The sequence below is a fragment of the Helianthus annuus genome, chromosome 10 (genome assembly GCF_002127325.2).
Source record: "Helianthus annuus cultivar XRQ/B chromosome 10, HanXRQr2.0-SUNRISE, whole genome shotgun sequence".
NCBI classification, from domain to species: Eukaryota; Viridiplantae; Streptophyta; class Magnoliopsida; order Asterales; family Asteraceae; genus Helianthus; species Helianthus annuus.
In genome coordinates, this window is record NC_035442.2 from 51,355,675 (window position 1) to 51,373,269 (window position 17,595).

Here is a 17,595-nt window from a genome sequence, read left to right on the forward strand (position 1 = left end):
TTAAAGTGTGTGTTAAGCAAATGTGGCATACTCAAAGTGCCATTAAAACCTAAATTAGTGGCACATAAGTTATATGTCATTAAAAGTGTGTGCCACTAAATGGCATTTTTTTTTGTAGTGACTCTAGCGAATAAACGTGCTATAAAACTTATGTTTTACAACTCAAATATCAAGTGTCCTATTATGGTGTATTATGATAACACCATAATGATTAAGTGTCCTATAAAGGTTAAAGTTATAAGACCCTAGTGTCAGGTGTCCTATTAAGTTATGTTATAATAGAACTCTAGCGAATAAGCGTCCTATAAAACTGATGTTTTATTACTCAAATATCAGGTGTCCTATTACAGTGTATTATAATAACGCCACAATGATTAAGCGTCCAATAAAAGTTAAATTTACAAGACCCAAGTGTTAAGTGTCTTTTTAAGTTATATTATAATAAAACTCTAGCGAATAAGCGTCCTATAAAACTAATGTTTTATGACTCATATATCAAGTGTCCTATTACGGTGTATTATAATAACATCACAATGATTAAGCGTCCTATAAAGTTTAAAGTTATAAGACCCAAGTGTCAAGTGTCCTATTAAGTTAAGTTCTAATATGACTTTGACTAGAAAGGGTCCTATAACATAACACTGAACATTTATGACTTAACTACAACGTGTCCTATTAAGTTATGTTATAATAGGACCCTAGATAATCAAGTGTCCTAATACAGTACCATATAATGGGACACTAGCATTTAAATGTCTTATAAAGTATTTTATTAGGATCTACATTTTATGTGTCCTATTAAATTATATGATAATAGGACCCCAAAAAATCATCTATCCTATTAAATAGTTTTTTAGGACACCAGTTTAGTAGAGTATATTATAAGAGAACCCTAAAAGTTCATTAGTCCTATTAAATAGATTTTTAGGACCCTCTTTTACAAGCGTCCCACAGAAAAGGTCCTCTAAAAAGCCATTTTTGTTGTAGTGGAATATTATATGATGATTAGTGTCAGCCTATTACAATTGTGTGGCCCAATGATGTTCGAGATTTGTGAATTGTGTAAGTTGAATTGCATGATGTGGCTGTTATCGATGTGTGTGTGCATGTAGGAAACGCATGATTTATGATCAATGTTGATATAATAGTTGTATTGGTCAAATAGAATTGAAAGCATGTGGCCTGATAAAGCTAGTAATCTTGAATAAAATAGGGGCAGCCCATGTGATGATTTAATTGAACAATATTATTGATATTTTAATAAAGATTGTCACTAAGAATGTTATGTGTATTAAATGATATGATGACTAATTGAATAGACATAATTTAGGGGATAGTTGTTATGTTATTAGGATTGTGATAATTAAGGTAAGAACAGGTTTGGGTAAACTTGATACTGAAAGTTGTGCAACTATATGGGTCGCATACAAACTGTTGGGCACACACACACACATCTGAATTGGTTTATTCGATTGGGCTTCATTAAGCAGTTGGGCCGCACAAGCCAAGCAGCAAGGTATCGGGCTGGTCACATCTGGGCTGTACTGCCTTAAAGTGCGCCGGGCTGCACGATAACTTGTGATCTCGGCTTACATGCTGGTTTTGTAACGGTGTCGATGAACCAAATGGATTCCGTGTAGCATGTGAGGATATTAGTATTTATTCTAGTAGGGCCGGATTGGTTTGGGTATCGGGAATTAAACAATTAGGTCGGTTTGGGCCTGGGTCTCGCACGTCAGGTCTAAGGGCCACGTATGGTACGTGAAGTCACACATTGTTGTATGTAGAAATATGATGCTATTTGAATAGTTGGAGCGTAGTATACGAATATACGTTGAATAATGGAATTGGTGCACGGTTAGGAGATATATCATGCTAGCTGATGAATGTATGCTATGTGTGTGAACAGTGTATGTTACGTATGTAAACACAAAACTGATTGATATTGGTACTCATGATAGGACGTATTTGATCAACTGTAAATCATCTATAAAACAAGTAACGTAACCTACCGAGCACTCCAAGGTGAGTTCACTGCTCTTTTTCCATGCATGCATCCAGGGGAGGGACATCGGGTAACGTTCCGGGGAGGAACGCTTGTTTATTGGGATGTTTGTTATTATACTCTGTTTCTATCACATAAGACCCCTTACATCTACCGACAGTTGCCGAGGAGGCAACGAGGTTATTAATTGATAGCGCTATTAGGTTTGGCACCCTCACACCGTACCTGGGAGGACGGGCGTGAACTAATCTCCTTAAAGCATGACCAATGTTTTGATAGAGACATTGGGGTTGGGTAAATTCATCTTGTAGCCATTGCGGTAATCGAGTTAATAACAATATGAAATCAACTCATCGAATCTGTGAAACGTTTTAATCTGGTAACTAGTATCTAAACACGATAACAAAACTTTGAACTCACCAGCGTCGTCTGACACACTTGTCTGCATGCTTGCAGGTCTATAGGTTGTAACATTGGAACTTGCTGTCTGGGAGGCTGGAGTGGTCATGGGTCGAGATACGTGGAATCGCAACACAAGACTAATGGTTTTTACATGTGGTTTATAAACACTTAACAAGTGAATTATGCTTCCGCTGTATACTGTGAATTACTTGTAACGTCGTAACATTTAATGTTAATCAATGAAAGTTTTATTCAAATATATCTATGAGTTCAATGTGATTGGTGGCTAAATCCTGATACGTCACATGCCCTGCGGTGTTTCCGCAGGTGGTATTTTGGGGGTGTGACACATTTATTTAAAGTTACATTTAAATTGATTTACATGTAGGACTTTAATGGACCGTTTGCATACAAATTGTCAAAACTCCTTGAATACTTCCATTTACATGTATCGGCAAGGGATGGGTCATGGATCGCAACCTAGGATGGTGGATGATGTGCTGCACCACCCCCTTAGGGAACCACCATGGTTGGCATGGATAAAACCATGACAACGATGAACCTCCCTTTCCTTAATTAGTTAAATATACTTTACACAAAATAAGTTTTTAAAAAAATGGGATGGTGGTTTGGTAATAACCTAGGATGGTGGATGAGAGTGTGGTGACATGGCATTGACATAGGGGGTTAATTATGGCCTCGAGGGTCATAACCATACCCTATAGCCTTACAATTGAAGATCATATGGAATGGATTGTGTGACAAACGGCAAAATTCTGGTAATTCCGTACAACCTGAACAACTATTTCAACTATTATTTTCGCGTGTTTGACTTGATTTTAATTAATTAAGTCTTAAAAGTCTAGGAAATATAAAAATCATAGTGAATTATGATAGCAAATCCGTTGCGATTGGAAACAATATCCTAGACTAACAATAAGAACGTGAATAAACGATACTTGTTAGTACTAGTCGCGGTACAGTCGGACAAGATAAAAATAAGACATACAGATATGTCTACACAAATATTCTATAAAAGCTTTGTTTAAAATAATAGGTGCCTTAATATTTAGAAAATTCCAAATAAAAAAAAAACCAAATTGTCCAAGTCCGCAGAAAAATACAGCAATCATGCGGAAGTGTACAGCATTCCGCAGAACAAAATAGTAACTGTCCGAAAACCCAAAAATAAATATTATTTGACATAAATAATATAATGGGTATTAAAAACGACACAAAATCCGCAATCGAATCTTATTGCGTTAAGTTGTACGGCTAGTCCAGTAAATTGCCAGTCAGTAAAGCCGGTACCGGAACCGTGTCAAAAACAATAAAATTTTTAGTCTAAAAATTTGGATTAATTAGTTGGATAATAAATCAAGTGCAAAAATAATTTTTGTTATGTATTTATCTAAACGAGACACAGTGTCAGTATTTAACCCGGTACAGGACCCGAACCGACTTTTTCACCTGAATTACAAACTAAAAATTTTGGTGAACTAGTTTTACCTAGTGTCACACTACTTTAAAATATGAAGACTTAAAACCTTGTAGATATTTTTATATAAAATATCAAAGTTATGAAAGTTTTTATATTTAATCAAGATTTTATAAAAAAAAATGCAAACTTCTTTCCCCCCCTTTCCTTGTGCACGTTAGATGTGGGACCCCACATGCCTACTCACTTTTAAGTGGTGTGTTGGAAGCATAAGATGATGATTAGTGTATTTGTGTAAGACCCTAGAGTAAACAAACATTCTCAAACACTCCACCATTCCATAATCCCAACAAAACCATCAAAATTTACCACCTCCTACTTTCTCTCTCTAATTTTCGGTTAGAGCAAACCCACCACCATCTTCACATTTTCAAAATTTAAACACTAGAGATTCTTGCAAATATGGAGGTTCATGGATATATCAAAAACACTTGTGAGACTAGAAAAGCTATTTGGAGCATTTTTGGTGGAACTAGAAGCCTTAGATCATCAAGATATTCCTTATCTTCATCCTTAATTCCTAGCAAAAATTGTAAGAACATCACACTAGTCTTACTTTTGTTCTTGATTTCTTTTACAAGTTCATCATAAACCCACTTAAAAAAAAATAACAAGAAACAACTAAAAATCATTATTTTTAAACATGATTTTTCTATGATTATGAGATGAACTTGGAGAAATCTAGGCTAATAAACTTGAATCTTGGTTATTCTTACTCAAAAATATGATCTACATACATGCATGTAGGATCAACCAAGATTCATCAACAAAGTGATGAACATGAGTTTTTGATGAACATGCATGCTAGTAAAATGTGAAAAACCATTTAAAAACAAGAAAATAAATTTTTGAAAAATTTATTGAATAAAGTTTCCATTTCTGGAAAGAATCAAAAGCAAGAAATATGTTAGTAATAAACATTTTGAATACGTGTTTATGCTTCAAATGACTTTGGTAAGACATCTAAAACAAGAGTTTTTCATAAAATCTCTTTCTACAATTTTTTGGCAAAAATAAGGAATAAAGTTTTCTTTTTGGGAAAGATAAGAACAATATCATGTTCATGCTACTTTTGTTGACAAATTTTGATAGATATTGATACTTGATGATGTTTTGTATTGAAATAATTTGAAAACAAGTTTTGTATAAACTTGGGGAAAATTTATATTTCAAACAAAACTATGGCAAAATTTATATAAATTTTGTGATGTGTTAAAAGTTGTTAAACAAAGAAGTTTGTTACTAAAACAATTATTTGGAGTTTTTAAACATGGTTAAACAAATTTTGGACAAAGTCATAAATCCATGTTTTATAAAAAGATTTCTAAATAAAAATGACAAGTATATATTTTTGGATAAAATGTGTACTTACAAAAGTATTCATCAAGTATCATAAGTTTATATATTTTGATGTGTACATCATATGTTAGTTCTAGTAGGAACAAATGCAAAATTGTTACACATCCATAAAAATTACAAAATATATATATAAACTTGAAAACGAAATAAAATGTCCATCCTTGGACACGAAAACACAAATGGACAAATTCGGACACTATTGGACTATATGGACTTTTGGACAAACAAAAATGGCACAAACAAAGCAAATGGTAAAACATGACGGACAACACAAACGGGATAAATGATACGAATAAATAAAACCGACAAGTAGTAAATGACTAGAATAAAATACGAACCGTCACACAAGTTTATGCACTAAAATGTTCAACTATGGCATAAATAACAATTTTTATAAAAATTAGATTTTTATAAAAATACAAGTATTACTATTATTATTATTATTTTTTTATTTTATTTACTAGCCCAAAAATTATGTAGTTTAAAAAGTGGTCCATAAATTAAAATTGGGCTAATGCCCATTTCTCATAAACAAAATTTGGGCTAGGCCCACTTTTACAAAACAATGGACCAAAATGTATTTTTAGTCAAAACTGGGTTAAAGCCCACTTTACAAAATACTTGGGCTAAAAACCCAATATTTACAAATTATTATGGACTAGATATATTTTAGAAAACAATTTGGGCTAGGCCCATTCTTACACAAGTTATTTGGGCTAAGTCCACAACTATAAACTAAATTGGGCTAGGCCTACCTTTATAAAATGTTTTGGGCTAAGGCCCACTCCTATAAATTAATTTGGGTTTGACCCATATTTTTAAACAAAGTTATTTGGGCTAGTCCATAAGCACCAAATACCCAAAATGGACTTAAATTCTAAAACATAAATTAAGCCCATTCAAACACAAATAAAATAAAATAAATGTGTATGTACAAGAAAGTTATATATATATATATATATATATGAAAACACAAAAACAAAATACAAGATAGAATATTTGTACCATACACAAAAACAAACCTAAGTGTCTAACTAAATTAGAACACTTATAGGTCGAGAAACGAACCGCGAACAAGGAATCGAATAGAGATTTGCACGGAACGCAAATCTGTGAGTTCATGTTTTCCCCTTTTACTTTGAATGTTTATAGTTTTAAACTTCGGGGATGTATACATGTTACAAATAGTATGATAATACAATGAAACTATTTTGATCACATGCGGATAGGTGTTTAAAATAAAGGGGCCATTAATGAATAAACAAGTACCGAGGAACAAACGGATAGATCTATTTGGGTTTTGGCAAGCCCCACTCTTAACGACAACGATAACCACGATTGTCAAGAGTGCCTTTGTGTCCAAACTAGTGTGGTTGACACACACGATAAATTGTCAAGGTTTGGTTGCCTCCTATTCGGCATACATATTAGTGTCCTTGCAACACACTAATGATCATACAATTTTTTTTATCATACTATACAAAAACGAATTTTATTACTTCAAATGTTTAAATGTTTTGGAGACTCATTTGATGCGAAAACAAAATAACATGAATTCACTCAACTTTTGTTGACGTTTTCAAAATTAACATGTATTACAGGAGATTAGGGGACGGCTTTGGAAAAATATGTTCAAGTGGTTATCAAGAACGCAAGCTTTTGTGATGTCATCCGTTTTCCATTGTTATGTTTTGAACTTTGAATAATGTAGTTAAAGTTGTTGTTGTTTCAAGTTTCAAACAAGACATATGTAATGTAAACTATGGTTTCGAATCAAATGTATGGATGGACATCTTTTATGTTTCAAATATGTTGTTTACTCGATTGATTGTAACGATTGCCGCTCTCGTCACACCTCGCCATACGCTTCCGCATAAACCGAAAATCGGGGTGTGACAGATTGGCATCACAAAGTATATGTTTATATAATTTCAATTTTTCAATATTTAAGTGTAGAAGCCCATAACCATGTTTCCTTTTGTGGATGGTATTACATGAGAGATGTACCAATCGCTTTGCTCATCACTTTCTTCAGACTTATCATCATCTAGGTCAGTGGCGTATAACGCCATCAACTGGTTTAGCCTGTCTCGCCTCCTCTATTTAAATATAATCACAATCCTGGATGTTGCAGCGTGTGAAGGTGCTAAAACACAGAGTTGTTTAAGAAGGTGTAGTCTATATGTGTTCAGCACTTCGTCCATCGTCAATGAATCATCCTCCCTGTTTTGATAAGTCACTTTCAGCGTTCTTGATTGTTCATCCAAACTCCGACCGGTAACTGTTGGTAGATCAGAAACGTCGTCATCATCTGCAAGAAATCTTCTCTTCAATCTTATTATTACTGTTTGAGTCCTTTCACACTCGTTGGCCATTGGAACCCCAAGAGTCATAATATCCCTCTGAACGGCTCATCTATACTAAGTACGGCCTTGATGGTTTTGACCTTCACCCTTTTCCTGTCAGAAAACTTTAGGAGGAAACGTCTCTCTGACCTATCAAACCTCCATGCAATAACCTGAGCCATTTTTTTAAGTTGTATGGCGTGTTTAGACAATTTGTGGCATGTTAAGTTTGTTTGCTTATTCTACTTATATAATGACATTTTTTTGGCGCGAAGTAGATTATGTCTATATGTTTCTGGCGCTAAAAAACAATAGAAATTATCTTTTTTCATATGTATTTTTTATCTTTGTCGTGTGATGTAGGATACAGGCCTATAATGTGACAAATAATTATGGCGTTTTGAAAAAATAAAAAAAATACAATTAATTAACTTTTATAAGGAAAAATAAAATAGGTGAGTATAAACTCGATAAGATTTTGGTCAATGAGATGGACAATATTCTCACTTAAGAATTTTGTGCAACACATTGAGTGAAACTTTATTGAGAACAAAAACTGAATCTCGAGAACATGGTTTTTTTCATATTTTCATCTTTTTCCCTCCCTTCCCCCTGTTAAATGAGACTCGGGAACAAAGTGTAAATCTCTCACTCTCTCTTGCGATGAACACCATCTGGACTGGTGGTTGTTGATGAAGGTTTATGCAAAACATGGGCTCGTGAAATCCGAGTTTAACAACACCGCTCAAGGTCTTTCGAAGAAGTGCAACCTCTTCAGCCACCCGTCCAGCTCGGCGAGATTTCCGAGGAGGCTTTGAAGGCTTATAATGGCAACTCTCAAAAGCCTCTTCTTATGGCCATCATAGGCTAGATCTACGATGTCTCACAAAGCTGGTATAATAACATTGATTTTTTAGTGTTTAATTTGATTTTCCATGTTCAATCTACAAATAACGCTTTCTGTGTTGATTTGTTGTTTTATCTACTGACCTGTAGTCAAAAGTATCGTTTAGATCATGATTTTGGGGAATTTTGGTGTATTATTTTGATTTACAATTTGTGTAGGTCCCCCGGAGGTTGAGGTTAAACCTTATCCTTGTTATATTTAACACACTAGCAAGTGCGGAATCCAAGCTAGAATGCAAACCGGTAGTTTATATGAGAACACAAGCTACAAAGAGAAAGGTAGACACACGAGATATCAAAGTTTTCTCTTGTATTTCAGTGCACGGTTACCACTACGCCAAAATAGGGATACAGCCACACGTAAAATGTGTGACTATGTGTCTTTCGCCATACATATTTTTTTCAGGTCAAGTGTGACCAAAGCTCGAGTCATCGTAGGTATCATACAGCCACACACACTTTTTAGTGGCTGTAGAACTTAAAAGTGTGGCTAAATGGTACCAACATTTTTGGCTAAAATATAGCATTTCCTCCATTAAGTGTGGCTAAAGGATAGCAAGAGCCACATGTATTTGCTTTAAGTGTGATAGTTACTATTATATAGTCACATGAATTACCAAAAAAGTTTGTTTTAGCCACATCATTTAAAAAAAGGTGTGGCAAAAATGGTTATTATAATCAAGAATTTTGTCCATTAAGTGTGGCTAAATGGTAGCAACCGCCACATGAATTACTGTAAGTGTGGTCGTTTCTATTATATAGTCCCATGAACTTACTGTAAGTGTGGTTGTTTATATTATATAGATACACAAATAGAAAACAAAGTGACTAAGGTGTGGCTAATAATTATTTACAGCCACACGAAATTTTGTAATTTTAAATGTGGCTATTGTCTTACTTTTGGTCACACATCTTTTTTTTTCCTATGACTTTTTTTATCATTCTGTCACACAAACAAGAAACAAAGTGACTGTGATATGGCTAATGGATTGTAAGTGTGACTGTTTCCACTATATTGTAATACGAAATTTTGTTATTTTTAAATGTGACTAAAGAGTAGCAATAGTCACATTAATTTACTATAAGTGTGACCGATTCTATTATATACTGACATGAATTGTAAGTGTAAGTGTGGCTATTATCTAACCTTTGGTCACACATATTTTTTTGATGGTGTGAAAATCTTTATGTAAAGCCACATGTAAATTTTAGATGTGGCTATTACCTAACTTTGGTCACACATATTGTTCTATGTGATAATTTTCATGTAATTGCTTATTTTATTTACATTTTTTTTGTAAAATAAAAACTACAATAAACATCAACAAATCTAGAAAATCTAAAATCAAATGAAATTAACCAAAAATCAATATGTATGTTTTCAATTGAAATACTAAAGACACATTTCTAACCGAAACCTATCTACAAAAGTTGCAAACGAAAATGCCTACACAAACTAGGAACTATTTCTAGGTAGTTTTCTTCAAATCGATATACTCTCTGCTTTAGAACCATAATTTGCATCCATAAGCTGTTGGGAAGAATTGCTATAGTAAGTGTATCCTGAAAAAAACATCAAAGCAAACTGTAAGAGCAATATAAAGAATTAATTTCTTTTAGGTGAACGGGTCGTCGGTAAATAACAAATAACATTCTGGGAAATTAGATGTAAAACTAAAGCATCTTAAATCCCTGAAATTAAGAGAATATATAAGCTAACATTGCTGTCAGAACCCTTGAAACATCCTCACTGGGACCATCGATTCCTGGATTGAAATCCATCCTTGAGCCAATCCAATTAAAAGGTCTTGCTATCGTGAACACAAGATCGTTCACTACACCCTCGGCTATTAGGAAAAAAAGAACAAAAAGTGAGTGAGCATGCAAGTGTTGGTGTTATAGAGAGAACATAATGTGATATAACTATATAAGTTTGTATCTACTCCTATTTGGGTCCTTGAGCCCCTAGAAAAAAAAGTGAGTGAACCGCAAAACATCAATGCAACTCTTAATAAACATGTATTTAATCGAGAGATAGGGGTGTCGAAGTTATAATTAGAGAAGAACTCAAAAGAAGCTTGTATCTACTCCTATTTGGGTCCTCGAGCCCCTGTATAAGAAAATATGGTAATTAATACATCAATATACATGATTAAATTACTAACAGAATTATCAAATTCAAATGAATGGCAAAGAAATGATAAACAAAAGTTCAGTTTACTTTTTTATGTATGTAACCAGCTGCTATAATGGCACAAACAAGTTCCGTTTACTTTTTTATGTACGTTTAGAGGACATGCACTCTTCTGGTTCTTTACCCGTGATTGACTCCTGTCAAACAAACATAAGTTTATACTCGTGTAAGTTCTATCTTCTATATCCCTTTGGCAGCAGGGAAGCTCAACGCTCTACCCCATAAGAAAAAGGGTAGGAAATATTATCTCTTTATAAGAGGAAAACATTTTCACGAAACCAACATTTGTCACGAAACCAATATATAATTAAGAAACCTTCTAATGTTGCCTTGAACCTGGAGGTGGACAAATCGTTTGGTCTGGTTTTTTAACCGAACCGGTTTTTTGGGCAAAAATATGGTTCTTCAAAAACCGGTTTTATAAGATGAGAACTGGTACCGGTACGAACCGGATTTACAACCGTTTTGGACCAAAAAACCAATTTTTATCTTTTTTTTTACAATCGGGTTGGGTTTTAAACCGGTTACAAAGATCATGAATATGAACCGGTCTACAAACCGTCAGGTTGGATTAAGGCCAAACTGGTTTAAAAAAAAAAAAACGGTCCCTTTTTTTATCGGTTTTAAATCTAAAACCGCTTATGTCTACTTGAACGTAGCTGACTTGATTCTCCAATAGCATAAATGCTATCAGATTTTTTCATACAAATTAATCATACTTTAACATTAAAAAGCAAATAAAATAATCAGGATGTCGTCATGACCAAAAAGAGATAGAAAACCTTATCATGGCATGGCGATGGAGTCGTGAAAAAGAACTCCTAAAACTTGGTATCTCTTATCAGTTGCTTTCTCATTATTACCACATGAATTCACATCTTGGTCAAGGTTACGGCTTTCCAAATTGATCCCCTTTAAAAGGTTGACTGCTGAACAAGAAGAAGTTGCATTTGAAGCATCAACATTATGTCAAAAGATACGTTTAAATATGGGTAAAATCATATGCCAGCACCAAAAAAAAAAGATTACATGCCTTATAATTAAGAACTTGCAAGTTCTGGCACAAGTGCACACTCTTGGAATTATTAAAACATACATCATAATATATACCACATTCTTGGTAAATATCTTGCTTAGAAATAATCAGCATGTTTAAGACAAGCGACATGAGCTTAATTCGTTTAGGCAGTCCCATACTCCCCATACCAGAAGAAAATATTAATATCATGGTCTGAGTTTTTGATCCAACAATGAACATAATACAGAACTAGAAAGTAGTATTGTTTAGATTCATTCCTATACATGAAATAATAAATAACTTACCAACTTAGAGATTTCAAACCCAATGATCACTCCATGTATAAAAAAAAGTCCAAAATGTATTAAACAGACTAAAACAGAAAAAAAATACCAATAGCCTATCCCGCCGCGGCGTTCATATGAACGGCGAGGATGATCTCCATCCTCTACATCTTCATTAGCAAATCCGCCATGACGACCACCACGAGAACCATCGCCATCGTGTCTCTCATAACCTTTCCCAATATCAGACTCCTCAATGACACCTTGAACACCAAATAACCCTCTATTGTTCATTGTTGCTTGAGCCTCAATTGAACCCGCCACCACCACGACCTTGCCCGTATCCACGGCCACCACCACGACCTCGCCTGTTCTTCAATCTATCAAATAATTTCGATTAAGATTATTTGACAGACAACCAATTCAACAATTCGATCCAAACCCTATCAATACAAAGTGACGAACATTAGATAGGGTTTGAACCCGGCAGAAATCGAACTATCTTCTGTGAGGCTGACCAGATCTTGTCATCTTGAAACCCTAGAAATTTAGATAACGAAGGGATTGAGCAGAACAACCGAAGAGATATCTATCGATGGCAGAAGAGACAAGGTGTATGCGGCTGATTTTGTTTGGAGGTGTATTTATGCTGTGTTCCAGAGATCCACTTAATTTTCAAAACATAGGTGAAGGAAAATAGAGGGAATTAGATATTTTTTAGGGTAAATGGTGAGGAAAACAGAGGGAAATACGAAATTTTTTAGGCAAAAGTGTGGGAATGAAAATTAAAGTTCATTTTTTATCTTTTATATACGATTTTTTTTAGGTAAATTGTGAGAATGAGAATGAAATTAAAGTTCCTTTTTTAATATTTATAAAAAATAATAAAAAACTTATAAAAGAAAAAATTATATTTTTTTTTTGTTTTTCGAATTAAAAATAAATTTCATTCCAATCAACAGGGCAAGTTAAATAAGAATAGCAGGTAGACGAGCAACAAACTGCGTTGCCATCCCTTTCTGAATAGAAAACTCTAATCTACTAAAAACAAAGTCTCGCCCCTGAGGGGTCGAAAAGTTGTTGTGGACCACACGCTGAACTCTAGCCAAGAACCGAACCGCCTCCAGCACCAAGGAGCCGAACGTGTCAAACGCCAAGGGGACAAAGGCATAATGATTATCCTCACAAGTTTTCACGTGCTTTTTCATCTTCTTTGACTCTGGTTTCAGTATGGTTTGCCCCGCCACAAACCCATTTTCCCGGAACCCGACAAGGGGGGATACACCTGTGAGATCGACACAAGCATGTTTCCCGCCCTCCCAACCTATTGTCTTTTAAGGCCCAATATGGTTCAATATGGTTCATTATGGTTCATTACAGATACATGATCCACTATTGGCAATTATGATCCATTAAGACCCAATATGGTTTATTAACCCATATATGATTCACTACTTGCGATCCATCAAGGCTCAATATGGTCAATTAAAACGTATATGATTTATTATTGTTCATCGTGATCCATAAGACCCAATATGGTCCACTAAGATATATATGATCCATTATTATCCATTGTGAGCCATTAAAGCCCAATATGGTTCATTAACCCATATATGATTCACTACTTGTGATCCATCAAGGCCCAACATGGTCCATTGAGACCCAATATGGTCCACTAAGATACATATGTTCCACTATTGTCCATTGTGATCCATTAAGGTCCAATATGGTTCATTAACCCATATATGACTCACTATTAGCCATTGTGATACATTAAGGCCCTATATGGTCCATTAAGACCCAATATGGTCCACTAAGATACATATGATCCACTATTGTCCATTGTGATCCAATAAGGTCCAATATGGTTCATTAACCCATATATGACTCACTATTAGCCAAATGTGATCCATTAAGGCCCTATATGGTCCATTGAGACATATATGATCCACTATTGTCCATCGTGCTTCATTAAGGCTCAACATGGTTCATTAAGACTTGTATGATCTACTATTGTCCATTGTGATTCACTAAGGCCCACTATGGTTCATTAACAGATATATGATCCGCTATTTGTCATTGTGGTACCGGGCATACCGATACCGAAAATACTGATACAAAAACTCATAAATATGAGTATAGTCGTACAGGTACTATTGGTATTTGAAAATTAATTTGTGTAAAATCCCGGTACCGTACTGAACCGAATGTACGAGTACCGAAAACGCCAAAAAATGGGTACCGAAAAGAATTCGATACGGGAAATTCGATACCTGTATAATTAATTTACATACATTAAAAAATGTCTAATAATATGCATACGTTAACATATTATTTAGAAGGTTTAGAGTATATTATATTTAATAATAGGTTGAATTTTTAGACATGTATTGAGGGTTTTTTAATATTAAATAATATAATTTTTTAAATGAGAATAGTATTTGAGAGGAAAGTCTTGAATGAAACATTTTGGGGGGAAGTTTAAGTTTTAGGATAAATATTTTGGGGGGAAATTTTAGAATAAAATATTTTGGGGGGAACTTTAATTTTTAGAATGAATTATTTTGGGGGGAATTTTAAAAGATGTAGTAAGTTTACCATTTTGTCACACATTTTTTCCATGACATTTGATAAGATTTTGTCACACGAAATAACCAAAGTGAAAATGGTGTGACGAATTTTTATGTAAAGCCATATGAAATTTTGTAATTTTAAGTGTGACTATTGTCTAACCTTTGGTTACACAAAATAATATACGTGGCCATATGTATCAGATTTTAGCCACATTATAAACATATAATCTGATCTTAAATCACATTTGGCCACATTTTTTTAGTGTGACTGTTTTTTCTTAATGTGTGGCTAAAGGTTTCAAATAAATCTATTTTCGTCATATGAAACAAATATTGTGGCCGTAGATCACATTTGGCCACACTTTTTAGTGTAATTAATAAATGTCACTGTTTTTTACTTAAAATGTGTCTAAAGGTTTTGAATATACATATGTTATTGGTCACATGAAAACAAATATTGTGATCGTAGATAAGAATTTGCCACACTTTGCTAGAGTGACTAATATATGTCACGGATTTTTTATTAAAGTGTGACTAAGTGTGTCAAATACATGTGTTTTTTGTCACATGAAACAAAAATATGTGGCCATAGATCACATCTGGCCACACATTTCAAGTTGTGGCTATTTTTTTGTTAAAAGTGTAGCTAAAGGTTCTGAACTGGTATAAATGGTCACATCAATAATAAAATGTGTTGCTGAAGGTGTTTTAAAATGTGAAAAATGACCTTTGGCCACACATTTTTTCAAATGAGTGGCAGGGCGGTTTTGCCAAAAGTGTGGCCGTAGCCCTTTTTTCACGTAGTGTACAGCCCTTGACCAAACTGAAAATACGCTCTCTACAAGACTTAGTTCACTCACACACTCTCTCACACTTGAAGTGAACACATTACATGAGTATATATACCCATCACAGCTTGTCTGGTCGAAGGATCAGATAGACTGATCGAAGGATCAGATAGACTGATCGAAGGATCATCTATCGATCTGAAACTTATCGAAGGATCCACATATACCTTGAAGGATGATATCCTTCGAGGTCCATCAACATCCATCGAAGGTTTATCTTTCGAGCTCATCGAAGGATCTAAACAATCCTTCGATGACTCATCCTTCGACACAAACATATTACAACCATTGTCTAACTGTTTGGCCAAGTCAAACCAGGAGGACGGTTGACTTGGTCAAACTTACATCAAACACACATATTAACAAACCTAAGACGTAACCCAGACTAACAAAAGACATCGTTTTGTATCATGACAAAATACAGACAAAGCACAGACACAAGTGCACCAACAAACTCCCCCTTGGCTGTAGCATTGTCTCGATCTTCGTGTCTTCAAGTCTCTGACGTCCTTTCAAGTCTTCAATGTCGGAGGATCTTCAAAGTCTTCACGTCTTGAAAGCAGAAAGTGTATCAACAAACTCCCCGTTCCAAGTAGGAAGTGTGTTGACAAACTCCCCCTTAACATAAGCTCCCCCTTGAGTTATGCTCGTGAAAGACTTGATCCTTATAGCTTGAGATCCTTGTGGTGTTGATGATGGTCAGCGGCAACTTGATCATTTTCATCTTTTGAGGGCCTTCACGTCGTGTCTTCATTCCGAAGCTTGTCATCGACCATGTTCTCCTTGCCTTTAGAATCTGCACATGCAAGAACTCTAAACACGTAATGAGAACAACTGCTTGAAATATAGTTTATATAAACAAATGACACACGAATGACCATGTCACAATCAAACACCGTCCGCCAGTTTGAAAGTTTAATAAATTTGTCAGTTTTAGTTTCTAACTTTCAAAACTTGCAAATTTCGACTGTTTATGAAGATTTAGTCAATTCGGTTTTCAGTCAGGTTTCAGGCAACGAAGACTCGAGTTCCAACGTCATACGATCGAAAATAAAATAGAAATAAAATCTTTTTGGCTTTTATAAAGTTTATATTAAAACACACCTAAAATCTTTTTGGTATTTTTAATATTTCGAAATGCAAAGACTGAAAGCAATAAATAAATATTTACAGACATACTTTTTGCGAGTTTCGAGGGTAAGAGAATAATATAAGTGTACGGTCATGCCAAAACGCTCTTGTTGTTCAATTAGTTAACATTAAGATAAGCATCCTATAACAATTATCGGTATTGTTGTCCACTTAAGCTCAACTTATCAGATGTAATCATGGCGAGGGGATACGTTGAGGTATGATTTATACTTACCGACCGGTGTTCATCCACATCACGACACATTCCCGTATCAAGGTATGCACGAGGATTCATCTTACCGGTGAGTATACCGATTATCATCTGTTTGACCGTATATGATGTGAGATTCTCACTTATTTTGATTTGAAAACAAGCCCTATGTGATAGAATCACTTATTGATGAGGAACTTGATTTTCATATGAATGAAGGCACAGGAGCAAGTCCGTGAACAGGTCAGTACTTTCGTACAGCAGAGAGACGAACTTGACTCCCGGATAAATGTGATATTTTATCACTTATTTGTTTGGACATGTGATTGTTTATCACTTATTGAGGTCGAATGCAGTATGTACACGTATGTATGGAATCATGGAAGATCTAGACTTGCGTCCCCGTTATTTTTCGGTAAAAGAAACAACTATGATACCCAGATGATAAGCAGCATAAAGACCGAATATCTCAGAACCTCGGCAATCTATCAAACGAAATTTCGGTACTAAGACCATATGCCAATGAATGGTTCCCACCTAGTCTTCAGTCGATTAAGATTTATATCACCCTGCACACTTTAAAATGATTGTGAGCCTACCGATACATCTTATATAGAGCTGCTTATCGTTTTTCATTTAAGATTTAAAGAGGTTTGGATAGACCACTGATGTACTATCATTTTCTCTTTTGCTCGCCAGGAAACTCATTTTTGTTTTTCTATTGTTTTTGTGTTTTTGAAATTTTTCGATATTTTTGGATTTTTTTTAAAATTTTTGGATTTACTCCCCCTAAAATCAACAAACTAAGATAAATTTAAAAG

General features: G+C 34.6%; 1 long non-coding RNA gene across 4 annotated transcripts; it reads right to left on the minus strand.

Annotated features, from left to right (window-relative positions):
* Nucleotides 1-9,844: 9,844 nt before the first annotated feature.
* LOC110884764 lies at nucleotides 9,845-12,720 on the minus strand. Of its 4 annotated transcripts, none has more exons than XR_002561541.2 (4): nucleotides 12,121-12,720; nucleotides 11,492-11,638; nucleotides 10,236-10,846; nucleotides 9,845-10,078 (listed from the first exon to the last, which is right to left on the minus strand). It is a non-coding gene; the product is annotated as an uncharacterized LOC110884764 (long non-coding RNA). The 4 variants fall into 4 exon arrangements; XR_004868787.1 differs by having other exon boundaries at nucleotides 9,845-10,625; nucleotides 10,737-10,846; nucleotides 12,121-12,708; XR_004868788.1 differs by having other exon boundaries at nucleotides 9,845-10,846; nucleotides 11,492-11,635; nucleotides 12,121-12,708.
* Nucleotides 12,721-17,595: the final 4,875 nt, after the last annotated feature.